Raw genomic sequence first — 18,689 nt, 5'->3', positions numbered from 1 at the left:
CTCCTCTCACCTCACATGCAGAAGTTATGAAGAGATCGCTGCTAGGTAACCACACAGACTGCTCCAGTGAGCGCTTAAGGCAAGTCCTGAACATGCGCTCATTGGCTTTGTGGCCACAAGTCTATGACTATCTTAGCTCCCTATAGGAGAGATGAATGAAAAGAGCACGTGACAGGCACTAATACCCAGACCCTCTTCTAACCCATTGCGGCTCGCTCATCTCCTATACTTCAGCCCTCAACTTTATTGAGAGTTCCAATGTGGTTCCTGAGTCGTTTTGGCAAGGCCTCCTTCGCATTCGTGACCCCCCCCCCCCCCCTTAACATAAACCCAATCACAAAATCACAGTTTGCTGCATAATGTCACAGCCAGGATTGCAAAATCCTTTGAAAACATAGAGGGAGGCTTCCCAATCAGGCCGGCTTACTTGTGCTATAGGCATACAAGGGATACAGATTTCCCTAAGGTCATAAAATCACGAATTCCTGATTCATCAGGAAAAAGCGCAGCTTAAGTGTGGAGAAAACAGAGTAGAGAAAAAGATGGAGCAAGGAGCTCTAACTCAACTAAAAGCGTACAAGTTTTAATGCAATTCCAAATACTGCTTTAACTGAAGCCCAAGTATGCAGCTGTGATGCAGTGCAGCTCTATTCTGCCCAGGGAAAAAGTAGGCCACAGCATCTACCAGCGCTGAGCTGGAGTTGAGACACAAATACACATCAAGAATAGGAAATGGGCTTCAAATTCATTGATACTTCTCCTTTGCGTAGGCTACAACAAGGTGTCTGAAAAAGGCATTTGAAATGTTTACTAAACTACTGAGCAATTAAAACCAAGAGAAAAAAAAAACTTTTCCCACAATAGCCACAGACTGGGTTAAAAGTGAATCACACTAATAACTGATTAGCCAAGTGCAACGAACAAGCTGAACATAGTTTGATAAGAAATTACCCCACTTTATTAAGACCAGCTGTAATAAATGTATTAGGCCTAGATAAATTGGAATACATTTGTAACAGTAGGCCTACACATGTTTTACATTCACAAAATTTAGGTAAATTGACAGAGTAGAATTAGCGTGGTAAACTAGTAAATAGCCTATTTTATTTTAGTTGTACGGAATGCATTGTTTCAAATAGGAATTTTTCAGTAGAACTACTGAGGTTACTTTTGGTGAATACATTTTTTTTAAGGACATCCTACTCTAAAATACACCATCAGTAAAAAGATTTAGAATAAATACTAATTTAAGGGTTTTTCTTTATTTTTACTATTTTCTACATTGTAGAATAATAGTGAAGACATCAAAACTATGAAATAACACATATGGAATCATGTAGTAACCAAAACGGTGTTACATCAAAATAGATTTTAGATTGTTCAAAGTAGCCACCCTTTGCCTTGATGACAGCATTGCACACTAGGCATTCTCTCAACCACCTTCACCTGGAATACTTTTCCAACAGTCTTGAAGGAGTTCACACATATGCTGAGCACTTGTTGGGGGCTTTTCCTCCACTCTGTGGTCCAACTCATCCCAAACAATCTCAAATGGGTTGAAGTCGGGTGATTGTGGAGGCCAGGTCATCTGATGCAGCACTCCATCACTCTCGACCTTGGTCAAATAGCCCTTAAACAGCTTGGAGGTCAATGTCCTGTTGAAAAACAAATGATAGTCCCACTAAACGCAAACCAGATGGGATGGTGTATCACTGCAGAATTCTGTGGTAGCCTTGCTGGTTAAGTGTGCCTTGAATTCTAAATGAAACACAGACAGTGTCACCAGCAAAGCATCCCCACACCATCAAACCTCCATGCTTCACAGTGGGAAATACACATGCGGAGATCATCCGTTCACCTACACCGCGTCTCACAAAGACATCTCCAATTTGGACTCCAGACCAAAGGACAGATTTCCACAGATCTAACATCCATTGCTCGTGTTTCTTGGCCCAAGCAAGTCTCTAAATCTTATTGGTGTCCTTTAGTAGTGGTTTCTTTGCAGCAATTTGACAATGAAGGCCTGATTCACGCAGTCTCCTCTGAACAGTTGATGTTGTGTCTATTACTTGAACTCTGTGAAACATTTATTTGGGCTGCAATTTCTGAGGCTGGTAACTCTAATGAACTTACCCTCTGCAACATTGGTAACTCTGGGTCTTCCTTTCCTGTGACTGTCCTCATGAGAGCAAGTTTCATCCTAGTGCTTGATGGTTTTTGCGGCTGCACTTGAAGAAACGTTCAAAGTTCTTGAAATGTTCCGGACCTTCAAGTAGTGATAGAATGTCATTTCTCTTTACTTATTTGGGGTGTTCTTGCCATAATATGGACTTGGTATTTTACCAAATAGGGCTATTTTCTGTATACCACCCCTACCCTTGTCACAACACAACTGATTGGCTCAAATGAATTAAGAAGGAAAGAAATTCCACAAATTAACTTTTAACAAGGCACACCTGTTAATTGAAATGCAATCTTAAATGTGCAATATATTTTGATTTAACACTATTTAAGGTTCTTCAAAGTAGCTACCTTTTGCCTTGACAGCTTTGCACACTCTTGGCATTCTCTCAAACAGCTTCACCTGCTTTTCCAACAGTCTTGAAGGACTTCCCGCATATGCTGAGCACTTGCTGGCTGCTTAACCAACTTTTGACTGGTACTGTCATTTAGCAGATGCTCTTATCCAGAGTGACTTACAGGAGCAATACGGGTTAAGTGCCTTGCTCAAAGGTACAGACAGATTTTTCACCTAGTCTGCTCGGGGATTCGAACCAGCAACCTCTTGGTTACCGGCCCAATGCACTTAACCACTAGGCTACCTGTATCACTTCAAATGAAAAAATGATTACATTCACAGGTTCTGTATTTCAGGGAATCATTTTGGAAGTACCCCAAATCCACTGTTTAATGATTGAACCATTTAATTTTGCCATAGGCTGCCATGCATTTGAAATGAGAGCTTGTCTTGGCGGCAGACTCAAGCTTGGTTAGCAACAGTTGCCATCCTCCAGAAAACTGTAGTTGGTTAGTCAGCAAGTCAATCAAATGCCCACAATTCTAGGGAGGGACATGACAATTGACATCAACTGTGCGTGTGATCCTTTGCCCATACTGATGATTTGAGCCTGCATTTATGGTTTAAGAGGTCACCTTGTGGTATTACAGTGGACATGGGTTCAATTGGTCCATCATGGTGAACTGTGTCTGCAGTTCAGATCAATAATAATAGAATATATAAGATCGATGACATAACATGTAAGTATGTTCACATCCTCCACCTGTATATAATGGCTGTAGTCAGGTGATTGAGGCCTTCCCAGTGGACCAGTCACATGCTGAAACCAGAGGTCTCCCTAATACGTGCCAAAGTGCAAGCAGGTGTCACAAGTTCCCCTTTAGGTAATCTGACCCACCACTGACTGGCACTTTCCGCTGTTCCTGTTCTGTGTGACACCTCTGATATCCACACACCCTCTCTACAGAAGGTTTCACGTTAGACCGAAACGTCTGTACTTTTTCGATACTACAACATGAAACATGTTTCAGTACTAGAATTGTTACTTTTAGTTTGTCTATCAAATGTGTCTCACGTCTGGAAATGAATGAAATGAATTAAATGCATTGAACTTAAACTTGGACAAATTAATAGTCCATCACATGACATGAACAGAATGCATCAGTGATTCCCTGCAACTTTCTGAAGGCATGGGAATAACCCTGTCTGTGTGTAGTGTGTGTATGTCCACCCTTAGCGCTGCTAATTATAACCGTATTCGGAAGAACGGAAAGGCTTTCCCAAAAACTGTCTCAATTAAAAAGTTAACTACAAAGTAGCCTATGCCTACCGCACCTGCAGAATCACGAGCGTTTGCATCAATCCAGTAGACATTGGCTTTAAAAAAAAAAAAGTTCATCACATCTACAGTTGAAGTCAGAAGTTTACATACACCTTAGTCAAATATATTTAAAATCAGTTTCACAATTCCCTTCCCACAATAAATTGAGTGAATTTTGGCCCATTCCTCCTGACAGAGCTGGTGTAACTGAGTCAGGTTTGTAGGCCTCCTTGCTTGCACATGCTTTTTCAGTTCTGACCACAAATTTTCTATGGGATTGAGGTCAGGGCTTTGTCAAGGCCACTCCAATACCTTGACTTTGTTGTGCTTAAGCCATTTTGCCACAACTTTCGAAGTATGCATGGGGTCATTGTGCATTTGGAAGACCCATTTGCGACCAAGCTTTAACTTCCTGACTGATGTCTTGAGATGTTGCTTCAATATATTCACGTAATTTTCTTTCCTCGTGATGTCATCTATTTTGTGAAGTGCACCAGTCCCTCCTGCGGCAAAGCACCCCCACAACATGATGCTGCCAGCCCCGTGCTTCACGGTTGGGATGGTGTTCTTCGGCTTGCAAGCACCCCCCTTTTTCCTCCAAACATAACGATGGTCATTATGGCCAAACAGTTCCTATTTTTGTTTCATCAGATCAGTGGATATTTCTCCAAAAAGTATGATCTTTGTCCCCATGTGCAGTTGCAAACCGTAGTCTCGCTTTTTTATGGCGGTTTTGGAGCAGTGGCTTCTTCCTTGCTGAGCGGCCTTTCAGGTTATGTCAATATAGGACTCATTTTACTGTGGATATAGTTACTTTTGTACCCGTTTCCTCCAGCATCTTCACAAGGTCCTTTGCTGTTGATCTGGGATTGATTTGCACTTTTCGCACCAGAATATGTTCATCTCTAGCAGACAGAACACGTCTCCTTCCTGAGCGGTATGACGGCAGCATGGTCCCATATACTTGCGTGCTATTGTTTGTACAGATGAACGTGGTACCTTCAGGCGTATGGAAATTGCTCCCAAGGATGAACCAGACTTGTGGAGGTCTACAATGTTTTTTCTGGGGTCTTGGCTGATTTATTTTGATTTTCCCATGAAGTCAAGCAAAGAAGCACTGGGTTTGAAGGAAGCCCTTGAAATACATCCACCGGTACATCTCCAATTGACTCAAATTGTGTCAATTAGCCTATTAGAAGCTTCTAAAGCCATGACATAATTTTCTGGAATTTTCCAAGCTGTTTAGAGGCAGTCAACTTTGTATGTAAACTTCTGACCCACTGGAATTGTGATACAGTGAATTAAGTGAAATAATCTGTCTGTAAACAATTGTTGGAAACATGACTTGTAGATGTCCTAACAGACTTGCCAAGACTATAGTTTGTTAACATGAAATTTGTAGTGGTTGAAAAATGAGTTTTAATGACTCCAACCTGAGTGTATGTAAACCTCCGACTTCAACTGTACGCTACAGAAACACTGCTAACCAAAACAGTGCGTGTGCGTGCATTTGAATTAAACAGCCACACTCAAATCTAAATGTCTTTGATTTTACCTCAGACCTCCCAAAGTGGTTCCCTGATGTGGTTTAAGCATTGCTGTGGATATAGAATGTTTTTCTATTTTGTAAAAATTGCGATAATTGATTAAAAACAACATCCTAGTCTGTCTCGTCACTTTCTTTTTCTGCCCTGTTATTGTTTTGGTATCAAGTGTCGCTACACTAAACCTGGTATCGATGTCCAAATGCTGGTATTGTGAGACAACACTACTCCCTACTACTCAGAAAATTATACAAATAGGCTACCTTCAGATTGCTCAATGTGGAAAAACAGTGGACAAACCATGACAGAATTGGCCGAAAACCTCGACTCGTTCATAATCACTTTCATAATATTCCCTGAGACTTCTCACCCATGCTCAAAATCTGTAAATGGTGAAAGTGTGTCAAATGATGACAACGACCCATTTCTCTCCACATATATCCGCTCAAACACAAACTGGCTAAACAGCGAAACCAAGAGATTAGTACAGCATACAACATGGTGCCAAGAGAGAGAACAGGGAACGGCATGGTCTGGAGAAATGACATGGTCACTAAAGGGACAAGTCTACATGCACTGGATGAGGTGCTCAAATAGAGACAAATGTTGCAGTGAACCATGTACTGGCATTTCAGCTAAACATTCTCACATGATTTAAATTAATGAATATTTATTTAACCTATTGTAAAAATAAAACCTGTCTATCTTTGTAAAGTTGAAAGCCATTGAGGGTTAAATCCAGCTGAAATGCCAAGCTTGAGGGTTGAGTGAAAAGGACGGGAGATATCGATTTCAGAAACACCACCGTGAGAAAGCTATTCTCCTCCACCCCTTTCCTCTCCTCGTATAAAAGCACCACAATACAAGTCATAATACCCATAAAACCTAGCAGTCAAACAGGGAAATGGTTTCAATCATTTTACACCATTCATTTTTCACCTTAGGGGATTTTAGAAACACCTGTTTCGTGTACACTCACCCTTGCGTGCCATTTTGATAACCGTGTAACTCTTTCTAGGACAAGGTCAATTATCAATATATTCGCCTGTATTTACCCATAAAATACTGATGAATCGAGGCAAAGGTAAGCATCTCTGGATTAACTAATGTTAGCAAAATGTAGTAATTAACAAATTGGCTACATTTATTTAAATGGACAATTCTGAGAACCGTCTTGGGCAAGTTTTAAATTTGACACTATACCTGTTAGCAATGGTGCCAGCTAGAGATGACGTGCAGGTGCTTGCAGGGATTTGTAGTTTTGCATGATGTCTACTTTAATGCCAAGTAGCATTTTCAAATCAGAGTAAATAGAGCCAAATATATTGCTAAAAGTCATCTTGTCCAAGGGAGTTCCAGTGCATCCGGAAAGTATTCAGACCCATTCACATTTCCCACATTGTTACGTTACAGCCTTATTCTAAAATTGACTAAAAACATTTTTTTCCTCCATTGATAACCTTTTAGTTGTTTCTACAACTTGATTGGAGTCCACTTGCGGTAAATTCAATTGATTGGACATGATTTTGAAAGGCACACACCTGTCTATACAAGGACCCACAGTTGAGAGTGCATGTCAGAGCAAAAACCAAGCCATTAGGTCAAAGGAATTATCCATAGAGCCCCGAGACAGGATTGTGTCGAGGTACAGATTTGGGGAAGGGTACCAAAAAAAATGCCTGCAGCATTGAAGGTCTTCAAGAACACAGTGGCCTCCATCATTCTTCAATGGAAGAAGTTTGGAACCACTAAGACTCTTCTTAGAGCTGGCCGCCCGACCAAACTGAGCAATCGGGGAACAAGGGCCTTGGTCAGGGAGGTAACCAAGAACGCGACGGTCACTCTGACAGAGCTCCAGAGTTCCTCTATGGAGATGCGAGAACCTTCCAGAAGGACAACCATTTCTGCAGCACTCCACCAATCAGGCCTTTATGGTAGAGTGGCCAGACGGAAGCCACTCCTCAGTAAAAAGGCACATGAAAGCCCACTTGGAGTTTGCCAAAAGGTATCTAAAGCATCTCAGAACGTGAGAAACAAGATTCCCTGATCTGATGATACCGAGATTGAGCTCATCGGCCTGAATGCAAAGCTTCACATCTGGAATAAACCTGGCACCACCACTAAGGTGAAGCATGGTGGTGGCAGCATCATGCTGTGGGGATGTTTTTCAGCAGCAGGGACTACTGCCAAATCTTTTCAGTCTCCTGAGGAGGAATAGGTTTTGTTGTTCCCTATTCATGACTGTCTCGGTGTGTTTGGACCACGATAGTTTGTTGGTGATGTGGACACCAAAGAACTTGAAGCTCTCAACCTGCTCCACTGTAGGCCAATCGATGAGAATGGGGGCGTGCTCTGTCCTTTTCCTGTAGTCCACAATCAACTTTTTTGTCTTCATCACAGTGAGGGAGAGGTTGTTGTCCTGGCACCACACGACATCTCTGACCTCCTCCCTATAGGCCGTCTCATCATTGTCGGTGTTCAGGTCTACTACTGTTGTGTCATCGGCAAACTAGATGGTGTTAGAGTCGTGCCTGGCCATGCAGTCAAGATGAACACGGAGTACAGGAGGGGACTGAGCACACACCCCTGAGGGGCCCCCGTGTTAAGGATCAGAGTGGAGAATGTGTTGTTACCTACCCTTACCAACTGGGGGCACTATGGTGTTGAACGCTGAGGTGTAGTCAATGAATAGCATTCCCACATAGGTGTTTATTTTGTCCAGGTGGGAAAGGGCAGTGTGGCGTGCAATAGAGGTTGCATCATCTGTGGAACTGTTGGGGCGGTACACAAAATTGGAATGGGTCTAGGGTTTCTGGGATAATGGTGTTGATGTGAGCCATGACCATCCAGGTTGAAGATACTTGCCAGAACATGCTCCAAGTATGTGTCTTGGCAATCAGTCTTGTGAATATTGACCTATTTAAAAAAAGGTCTTACACATACAGGCTACGGAGAGAGGGATCATATAGTCATCTGGAACAGCAGGTGTCCGCACACATGGTTCAGTGTTGCTTGCCTTGAGGCAAGCAAAGAAGGCATTGACCTCGTCTGGTAGGCATGCGCCTCTGGGCAGATCTCAGATGGGTTTACCTTTGTAATCCTGAAAGTGTGCAAGCCCTGCTACATCCGATGAGCATCAGAGCTGTTGTAGTAGGACTCGATCTTAGTTCTGTATTGACGCTTTGCCCGTTTGATGGTTCATCGGAGGTCATAAGCTTCCGGGTTAGAGTCCCGCTGTTTGAATGTGGCAGCTCTAGCCTTTAGCTCAGTGAGGATGCTGCCTGTAATTCATGGCTTCTGGTTGGGATATGTACGGTCACTGCGTCATCGATGCACTTATTAATGAAGCCGGTGACTGATGTGGTAAATTCCTCAATGTCATAGGATGAATCCCAGAACATATTCCATTCTGTGATAGCAAAACAGTCATGCAGCTTAGCATCTGCTTCATAGGACCATTTCTGTTTTGAGCATGTCACTGGTACTTCCTGTTTGAGATTTTACTTGTAAGCAAATCAGGAGGATATAGTTATGGTAAGATTTGCGAGAGAGAGCTTTGTATGCGTTCCACAGGAGAACCAACGAGAGCATACTGTCGGGCTGCATCACAGCCTGGTACGGCAACTACACCCCCACGGACCGCAAGGCTCTTCAAAGGGAGATGCATGCAGCCAAACACCCCATTGGGTGAACACTGCCTGCCTTACAGGACATCTACAGCACCAAGTGTCGCAGGAAGGACAAGAAGATCATCAGGGACCCCATGCCATCCAAGCCCTGTTCTCCCTGCTTCAATCACTCACACTCGGGCAGTACAGGAGCATCATGGCAAAAACTGAAACCGGTTTCTCATAGTTGGACAGGCTCTAGGTGCCTTTTGGCAAACTCCAAGCGGGCTGTCATGTGCCTTTTACTGAGGAGTGACTTTTACTTCCATCGGGCCACTCTACCATAGGTCTAATTGGCGGAGTGCTGCAGAGATGGTTGTCCTTCTGGAAGGTTCTCTCATCTCCACAAAGGAACTCTATAGCTCTGTCAGAGTAACCATCGGGTTCTTGGTCACCTCCCTGACTAAGGCCCGGGGGACAGCTCTAGGAAGAGACTTGGTGGTTCCAAACTTCTTTAATTTAAGAACAATGGAGGCCACTGTGTTCTTGGGAGACCTTCAATGCTGGAGGACTGTTTTGGTACACTTCCCAAGATCTGTGCCTCGACACAATCCTGTCGCGGCGCTCTATGGACAATTCCTTTGACCTCATGGCTTGGTTGTTTTTGCTCTGACATGCACTGTCAACTGTGGGACCTTATATAGACAGGTGTGTGCCTTTCCACATTATGTCTAATCAATTTAATTTACCACAGGTGGACTCCAATCAAGTTGTAGAGACATCTCAAGGATGATCAATGGAGACAGGATGCACCTGAGCTCAATTTCAAGTCCTATAACAAAGGGTCTGAATACTTATATAAATAAGGTATGTTTTTAATTTGTAATAAATGTGCAAAAATGTCCACTAATCTGTTTTCACTTTGTCATTTTTGGGTATTGTGTGTAAATTGATGAGGAATGTATTTTTTATATCTGTTTTAGAACAAGGGTAACAAAATGTGATAAAAAGTCAAGGGGTCTGAATAGGGTTGAATTCTGCAGTACTTAAATAAGGTTTCAAGGACAAAATTACATGTATTTGTTGTAGTGGGGACAGTAACATTAGTTCTCTCAAAATAAATTACACAACCCCTGTAGCCAGCTAGCATTTATTTTGACTTGAATCCCCATGTAGCTAATTTAGTTATCTAGCTAATATCTTCAATTTACATTTAGCTGCAAACATAACGGAAACGCTTGAGGAAACAAGGGGTACAAAGTATATTGAAAGCAGGTGCTTTCACACAGGTGTGGATCCTACGTTTATTAAGCAATTAACCATTCCATCATGCTTGGGGTCATGTATAAAATGCTGGGCATGCCATATTTTGGCTACCATAGTTCTGCCCCCGTCCACAGGTCACTGACTGGTTCGATGAGCATGAACGACGTAAAACCATGTGCCATGGTCGTCTCGGTCACCTGATCTCAACCCAACTGAACACGTGTGAAGATTCTGGAACAAGAGCTGAGACAGCGTTTTCTAACACCATCACAACAACAACAAGTCACCAATTAAGGAATGTATCGGATCCCTCCAATGGAGATTCATACACTTGTACAATCTAGTCCCAGGTGCCTTGAAGCTGTGGTGGCCCAATACCCTATTAAGACACTTTATGTTGGTGTTTCCTTTATTTTGGCAGCTACCTGTAAATCTGGCGTTACCCATGTTAGCTAGCTACGTTTAGCGTAGCTAAAATGTTAGCTAGTTTAACGTTAACTAGCTAATGTTACATGTTGAAACTATTTCAGCACCCTTTGAAGTGCCGTGGACCTTAAAGATATATAGCTACTCCCTTATAAATGTGGCGTAACCTTAGCTTGATAAGCTAGCAAATGTAACCGCTAGCTACTGGGAGAAGAACGACATGTGCTGCAAATGTTGATTTTTCTGAAATGAACAGCTACAAACATTGTAAACAAACGAGCCATACCTGTTACGCCACCGATCACGCAATTCGATTTCTCACACTTGGCATTCAAAGTCGGATACCGGTACACCAGCACGACTTCTCATCGCATTTTCCCGTATGTTGATATGACTGCAATGGCAGAGAGAGGTGGTTCATGGGTTAGTTCAGTTCACTTCAACGTTTGCTTCGTTACGTGACGGTTTGTACTAAACGACAAGTTTCCCAAAAAGGTGCGCACCGTTCTTCAACAATCTTTGAGGTAACGTTACTTAGCTCCGGTTTGGTGGCTGTTGCCCGATCATCATTATGGGTGTGACCGGTTCAGTTCGATTTCATTTTTGCTACGTTGTGGAACGATGTGCCGAACTACACGTTTCGCCAAAACGTTCTTATTGTATGTTCTTGAACATACTGTTATTTTTATTATTTACTTAACGAAGCCAGTCAGTTAAGAACAGTACCGTTTCCGTTGAGTTGAAAGTTGCACTGTTTTGTCGTCCTGAACACAACCCTGTTCAGTTCAACGTTTGCTACGTTGCGTGACGGCTTGTATTGAATGATACGCCCCCTTTATGGATGACTAAACCTGACATAATTTTAAATAAATACACACACAAGTTGATGAATTAATAAATACATCCATGCATAATTAAATAAATGAGCATGGAAATACAAAAATACTGACTAAAATTGATAAATGTTCTCTACATATCTGTATGTATTTCATTATCTACAGTACCAGTCAAAGTTTGGATACACCTACTCATTCAAGGGTTTTTCTTTATTTTGACCATTTTCTACATTGTAGAATAATAGTGAATGCATCAAAATGATGAAATAACACATATGGAATCATGTAGTAACCAAAAATGTGTTACACAAATCAAAATATATTTTTGATTCTTCAAAGTAGCCACCCTTCGACTTGATTATATCTTTGCACACTCTTGGCATTCTCTCAGCCAGCTTCATGAGGTAGTCACCTGGAATGCATTTCAATTAACGGGTGTGCCGCCTTAAAAGTTTATTTGTGGAATTTCTTTCCTTCTTCATTAAGGATCCGCCCCTTTTTTCAATTTTTGCCGAAAATGACATCCCAAATCTAATCTGTAGCTCAGGACCTGAAGCAAAGAATTACATATTATTCATACCATTTGAAAGGAACAACTTTGAAGTTTGTGGAAATGTGAAATTAATGTCGAAGAATACAACACATTAGATATGGTAAAAGATAACGTACCATCATCTTTGAAATGCAAGAGAAAGGCCACAATGTATTATTCCAGCCCAGGTGCAATTTAGATTTGCCACTAGATGGAAGCAGTGCAACGTTTTAGACTGAGCCAATGAACTATTGCATTTCTGTTAAATTTTGATTCAAGACTGCCCAAATTGGTTGCCAAATTGGTTTATTAATACATTTTCAAGTTCTTAACTGTGCACGCACCTCAAACAATAGCATGGTCTTCTTACACTGTAATAGCTACTGGAAATTGGACAGTGCAGTTAAGTTAACAATAATTGAAGATTTCTGCCAATATCAGATATGTCTATGTCCTGGGAAATGTTCTTGTACTTACAACCTCATGCTAATCACATTTGCCTATGTTAGCTCAACCGTCCTGTGGGGAACCGACAGATCCTGAAGAGGTTCGTTTGAGCCAATCAGTTGTGTTGTGACAAGTAGGGGTGGTATGCAGAAGATAGCCCTATTTGGTGAAAGACCAAGCCAATATTATAGCAAGAACAACTCAAATAAGCAAAGAAAAATGACAGTCCATCATTACTTTAAGATATGAAGGTCAGTCAATGCGAAACCTTTCAAGAACTTTGAACGTTTCTTCAAGTGCAGTGTTCAAAAACATCAAGGGCTATAATGAAACTGGCTCTCATGAGGACCGCCACAGGAAAGGACGACCCAGAGTTACTTCTGCTGCAGAGGTTAAGTTCATTAGAGTTACCAGCCTCAGAAATTGCAGCCCAAATAAATGCTTCACGGAGTTCAAGGAACAGACACATCAACGTCAACTGTTCAGAGGAGACTGCAGGAATGAGGCTTTCATTGTCGAATTGCTGCAAAGAAACCACTACAGAAGGACACCAATAAGATAAGCCTGACTTGGGCCAAGAAACACGGGTAATGGACATTAGACCGGTGGAAATATGTCCTTTGGTCTGATTTTAAAGATTTTTGGTTCCAGCTGCTGTGTCTTTGTATAACGCAGAGTAAGTGAACAGATGATTTCCGCATGTGTGGTTTCCACCGTGTAGCATGGAGGAGATGGTGTGATGGTGTGTGGGTACTTTGCTGGTGTCACTGATTTATTTAGTATTCAAGGCACACTTAACCAGCATAACTATGACAGAAGTCTGCAGCGATACGCCATCACATCTGTATTGCGCTTAGTGAACCTATCATTTGTTTTTCAACAGGACAATGATCCAACACACCTCCAGGCTGTGTAAGGGCTATTTGACGAAGAAGGAGAGTGATGGGGTGCTGCATCAGACAAGAAGGCCTCCACAATCACCGACCTCAACCCAATTGAGATGGTTTGGGATGAGTTGGACCGCAGAGTGAAGGAAAAGCAGCCAACAAGTGCTCAGTATATGTAGGAACTCCATCAAGACTGTTGGAAAAGCATTCCAGGTGAAGATGGTTGAGAGAATGCCAAGTGTGTGCAAAGCTGTCATCAAGGCAAAGGGTGCCTACTTTGAAGAATCTAATATCTAAAATATATTTTGATTTATTCAACACTTTTTTGGTTACTACATGATTCCATGTGTTATTTCATTGTTTTAATGTCTTCAGTACTGTTCTACAATTTAGAAAATAGGAAAAATGAAGAAAAACCCTTGAATGAGTAGGTGTGTCCAAACTTTTGACTGGTATTGTATGTATTATCTAATTATTCCAACTTGAATTAATTTATATATTTCTTAATTTCTTTCTTTCTGTATTTCTTTCTCCAATATTGTAATGAGTGGGTGTCAATCTAATGTCTGTGGGTGGTATCTAACACACTGTTGGCTGACCAATGTTACAGTGCATTGTTAGATAGAGTACCACAGTATGAGTCATAATACCCATGAAATCATCAAATCTAGCGGTTAAACACGGAAATGGTTCACCTTGTCCTAGAGAGATGTACAGTTGAAGTCAGAAGTTTACATACACTTAGGTTGGAGTCATTAAAACTAGTTTTTCAAACACTACAAATTTCATAATAACAAACTATAGTTTTGGAAATTCTGTTATGACATTCACTTTGTGCGTGACAAGTCATTTTTCCAACCATTGTTTACAGACAGATTATTTCACTGTATCACAATTCCAGTGGGTCAGTAGTTTACATACACTAAGTTGACTGTGCTTTCAACAGCTTGGAAAATTCCAGAAAATTATGTAATGGCTTTAGAAGCTTCTGATAGGCTAATTGACATCTTTTGAGTCAATTGGAGGTGTACCTGTGGATGTATTTCATGGTCTACCTTAAAACTCAGTGCCTCTTTGCTTGACATCATGGGAAAATCTAAAGAATCAGTCAAGACCTCAGAAAAAAAATTGTAGACCTCCATAAGTCTGGTTCACGCTTGGGAGCAATTTCCAAACGCCTGTAGGTACCACGTTCATCTGTACAAACAATAGTACGTAAGTATAAACACCATGGGACCACACAGCCGTTATACCGCTCAGGAAAGAGACTCGTTCTGTCTCCTAGAGATGAACGTACTTTGATGTGAAAAGTGCAAATCAATCCCAGAACGACAGCAAAGGACCTTGTGAAGATGCTGGAGGAAACAGGCGCAAAAGTATCTATGTCCACAGTAAAACGAGTCCTATATCGACATGACCTGAAATGCCCCTCAGCAAGGAAAAAGCCACAGTTCAAAAACCGCCATAAAATAGCACATGGGGACAAAGATTGTACTTTTTGGAGAAATGTCCTCTGGTCTGATGAAACAAAAATAGAACTGTTTGGCCATAATGACCATCGTTATGTTTGGAGGAAAAAGGGGGAGGCTTGCAAGCCGAAGAACACCATCCCAGCCATGAAGCATGGGGCTGGCAGCATCATGTTGTGGGGGTGCTTTGCTGCAGGAGAGACTGGTGCACTTCACAAAATAGATGGCATCATGAGGAAAGAAAATTATGTGGATATATTGAAGCAACATCTCAAGACATCAGTCAGGAAGTTAAATCTTGGTCGCAAATGGGTCTTCCAAATGGACAATGTCCCCAAGCATACTTCAGAAAATTTGTGAGCAGAACTGAAAAAGTGTGTGCGAGCAAGGAGGGCCTACAAACCTGACTCAGTTACACCAGCTCTGTTAGGAGGAATGGGCCAAAATTCACCCAACTTATTGTGGGAAGCTTGTGGAAGGCTACCCGAAACGTTTGACCCAAGTTAAACTATTTAAAGGCAATGCTACCAAATTGAATGTATGTCAACTTTTGACCCACTGGGAATGTGATGAAAGAAATACAATCTGAAATAAATCCTTCTCTCTACTTTTATTCTGACATTTCACATTCTTAAAATAAAGTGTTGATCCTATCTGACCTAAAACAGGGAATTTTTACTAGGATTAAATGTCAGGAATTGTGAAGAACGGAGTTGAAATGTATTTGGCTAAGGTGTATGTAAACTTCCGACTTCAACTGTATGTAAATAACGTATCTATTTTTTGTAAAAATGTAAAAACCTGTTTTTGCTTTGTCATTGGGTATTGTGTGTAGATTGCTGTGGATTTTTCTTTGTTTAATCCATTGTAGAATAAGGCTGTAAATAACAAAACATAGAAAAAGTCAAGGGGTCTGAATACTGTCCAAAGGCACTGTATGTACTTAAATATGTATTTTTTAAAAGATTTCAACCCTACACAAGAATTTATATCTCTGTTAAAGTTTTAGTAACAGAAAAGTATATGTACTATACAGTGTTAGTTTCTTATTTTTCAGAGTAAATAACTCACTCAGGTCTTCTGCGGCGACGGGGGCCTGGGATTAAAATAAATACAATATAAATAGGACAAAACACACATCACAACAAGAGAGACAACACAACCCTACATAAAGAGAGACCTAAGACAACAACATAGCAAGGCAGCAACACATAACAACAACATGGTAGCAACACAACATGGTAGCAGCACAAGTCATGGTACAAATATTATTGGGCACAGACAACAGCACAAAGGTCAAGAAGGTAGAGACAACAATACATCACGCAAAGCATCCACAACTGTCAGTAAGAGTGTCCATGATTGAGTTTTGAATAAAGAGATAAAACTGTCCAGTCTGAGTGTTTGTTGCAGCTCATTCCAGTCGCTGACTGCAACGAACTGAAAAGAGGAGCCACCCAGGGATTTGTGTGCTTTGGGGACCTTTAACAGAATGTGACTGGCAGAACAGGTGTTGTATGTGGAGGATGAGGGCTGCAGTAGGTATCTCAGATAGGGGGGAGTGAAGCCTAAGAGGGCTTTATAAACAAGCATCAACCAGTGGGTCTTGTGACAGGTATACAGAGATCACCAGTTTACAGAGAAGTATAGAATGCTGTCCTATAAGGAGCATTGGTGGCAAATCTGATGGCCGAATGGTAAAGAACATCTAGTCACTCGAGTGCACCCTTACCTGCCGATCTATAAATTATGTCTCTGTAATCTTGCATAGGTAGGATGGTCATCTGAATCAGAGTTAGTTTGGCAGCTGGGGAGAAAGAGGAGTGATTTCGACAGACGAAACCAAGTCTAGATTTAACTTTAGCCTGCAGCTTTGATATGTGCTGAGAGAAGGACAGTGCACCGTCTAGCCAATCTCCCAAGTACTTGTATGAGGTGACTACCTCAAGCGCTAAACCCTCAGAGGTAGTAATAACACCTGTGGGAAGAGGGGCATTCTTCTTACAAAACCACATGAGCTTTGTTTTGTAGGTGTTCAGAACAAGGTTAAGGTTACAGAAAGCTTGTTGGACACTTGTGGGATTGGTGATAATCTGAGAAAGATTTAGGGAGTCCCATTGCTTTAGGACTTGGTCAGGTGGTTTAAGCATGTCCCAGTTTAGGTCACCTAGCAGGACAAATTCAGACTTAGAGTAAGGGGCCAGGTGAGAGCTTAAGGCAGGTAGGGTACAGGCCTGTGCTGATGGAGGACGATAACACCCAGCAACAAAGAGCTATTTGAATGTTTAATGCTTAAAACCAGCAAATCAAATTGTTTGGGGACAGACTTGGTGGAGACAATCGAGCACTGAAGGTGCTTGGTAAAGACCTTGGTAAAGATTGCCACTCCCTCACCTTTGGAAGATCTGTCTTGCCGAAAAAGGTTATAACCAGAAAGGTTAACATCAGTATTCAAAACACTCTTTCTTTACCACATCTTAGTAATGACCAACACATCTGGATTGGAACTGTGAACCCACACTTTCAATTGATCCATTTTAGGTAATAAGCTTCTAGTGTTAACGTGCAGAAAACCCAGGCTTTTTACAAGAGCAGAAATCAGTGAAGCAGATATCAGAGCACAAGTCAGAATTGGGGCTAGCAACAGTAGATGGGCCAGGATGTACATGCACATTTCCAGATATCATCAACAGTAAAACAATCAAGGCACAGCAGAGGACAGGGAGAGCTCTGCAGTGCTGATTTATGACATCACCAACTTTCCTTTCCAATTCGCAAGAGGCTGAAACCAGATGAGATGAGCATGTCTCCATCCTAACAATAGGCGTCATTCCAAAGGCGGGAAGGCAAGCGACAAGGTTAGGTTTGCATATATGCACATAGAAACGAATTGGACTTATTATGAACAGATTTAGGTGAGAGTGAGCCCTCTCGCTTTCCCCTTCCTCTCAGCTGAAACTCTCTCACCTGAGATAGCATCTGAGTGAGCGAAACTATATGTAGCCAATGTATCTGATGCTGTCTGGCCAGAAATACAGTAGTATGACATGCCATACTATTTTGGTCCAGACAGCATCAGATACATGGTCTACACATACTGAGACTCGGATGCTTTATCTGAGATTGGTGCATCTTTCTGTGGGCGAGCGTCTTGGTCAAATAAATTATCAATATTTCTATATTTTGGGGGCCCCCTAATGCCCCCATATAATCGCCAGCCCTGCAACGAAGCATGGCAAAAAGACTTCATTACTTCATCTCCACTCGGCACGGCCAGAAGAGGACTGGCCACCCCTCATAGCCTGGTTCCTCTCTAGGTTTCTTCCTAGGTTTTGGCCTTTCTAGGGAGTTTTTCCTAGCCATCGTGCTTCTACACCTGCATTTCTTGCTGTTTGGGGTTTTAGGCTGGGTTTCTGTACAGCACTTTGAGATATCAGCTGATCTAAGAAGGGTTATATAAATAAAATGTGATTGATTTCTACTCTCTCTATATCCATGATGAGTCCCATCTATCTCTTTGACAACAGGCACAACGCTGAAATGTCACGTGCATCCACTTATATCAGTACGTTCTTAACAATCTAACCATTAGGAAACTTCTATTCGATCAAATAAGTCTCAAGTAGGATTTTTGTGGACAGGTTGTGGGTGGAGTAAAACCTTGGGCTTCGCCTTTTCCTCTCTGACTACAGGCTTCTACAAGGTTTCCACTAGAGAGCACAACCACAAAGTTAATATTGGCTATATTGTAAAAATTCATGAAAACAAAAATTTGCTTTAATTCAAGGTTAAGAATAAGGTAAGCAATGTGTGGTTAAGGTTAGGTTTAAGGTTA

The 18,689-nt window shown here is 41.6% G+C and overlaps 1 protein-coding gene across 5 annotated transcripts in view; it reads right to left on the bottom strand.

Annotated features, from left to right (window-relative positions):
• Window positions 1-11,320, bottom strand: part of LOC139367964 (oxysterol binding protein-like 5) — a 109,056-nt gene extending 97,736 nt beyond the window's left edge. Inside the window, exons 1-3 of one of the 5 annotated variants that reach the window (XM_071106438.1) lie at window positions 11,187-11,320; window positions 10,970-11,077; window positions 1,447-1,655 (exon numbers count right to left, since the gene is read on the bottom strand). The gene's annotated coding sequence lies outside the window, so the exon portion shown is untranslated. The other 4 variants (XM_071106429.1, XM_071106411.1, XM_071106420.1 and 1 more) reach the window with 4 other exon arrangements.
• Window positions 11,321-18,689: the final 7,369 nt, after the last annotated feature.

The sequence above is a fragment of the Oncorhynchus clarkii genome, chromosome 2 (genome assembly GCF_045791955.1).
Source record: "Oncorhynchus clarkii lewisi isolate Uvic-CL-2024 chromosome 2, UVic_Ocla_1.0, whole genome shotgun sequence".
NCBI classification, from domain to species: Eukaryota; Metazoa; Chordata; class Actinopteri; order Salmoniformes; family Salmonidae; genus Oncorhynchus; species Oncorhynchus clarkii.
The sequence above is the reverse complement of the archived record's forward strand: the minus strand, read 5'-3'. Positions and strand labels throughout refer to the sequence as shown.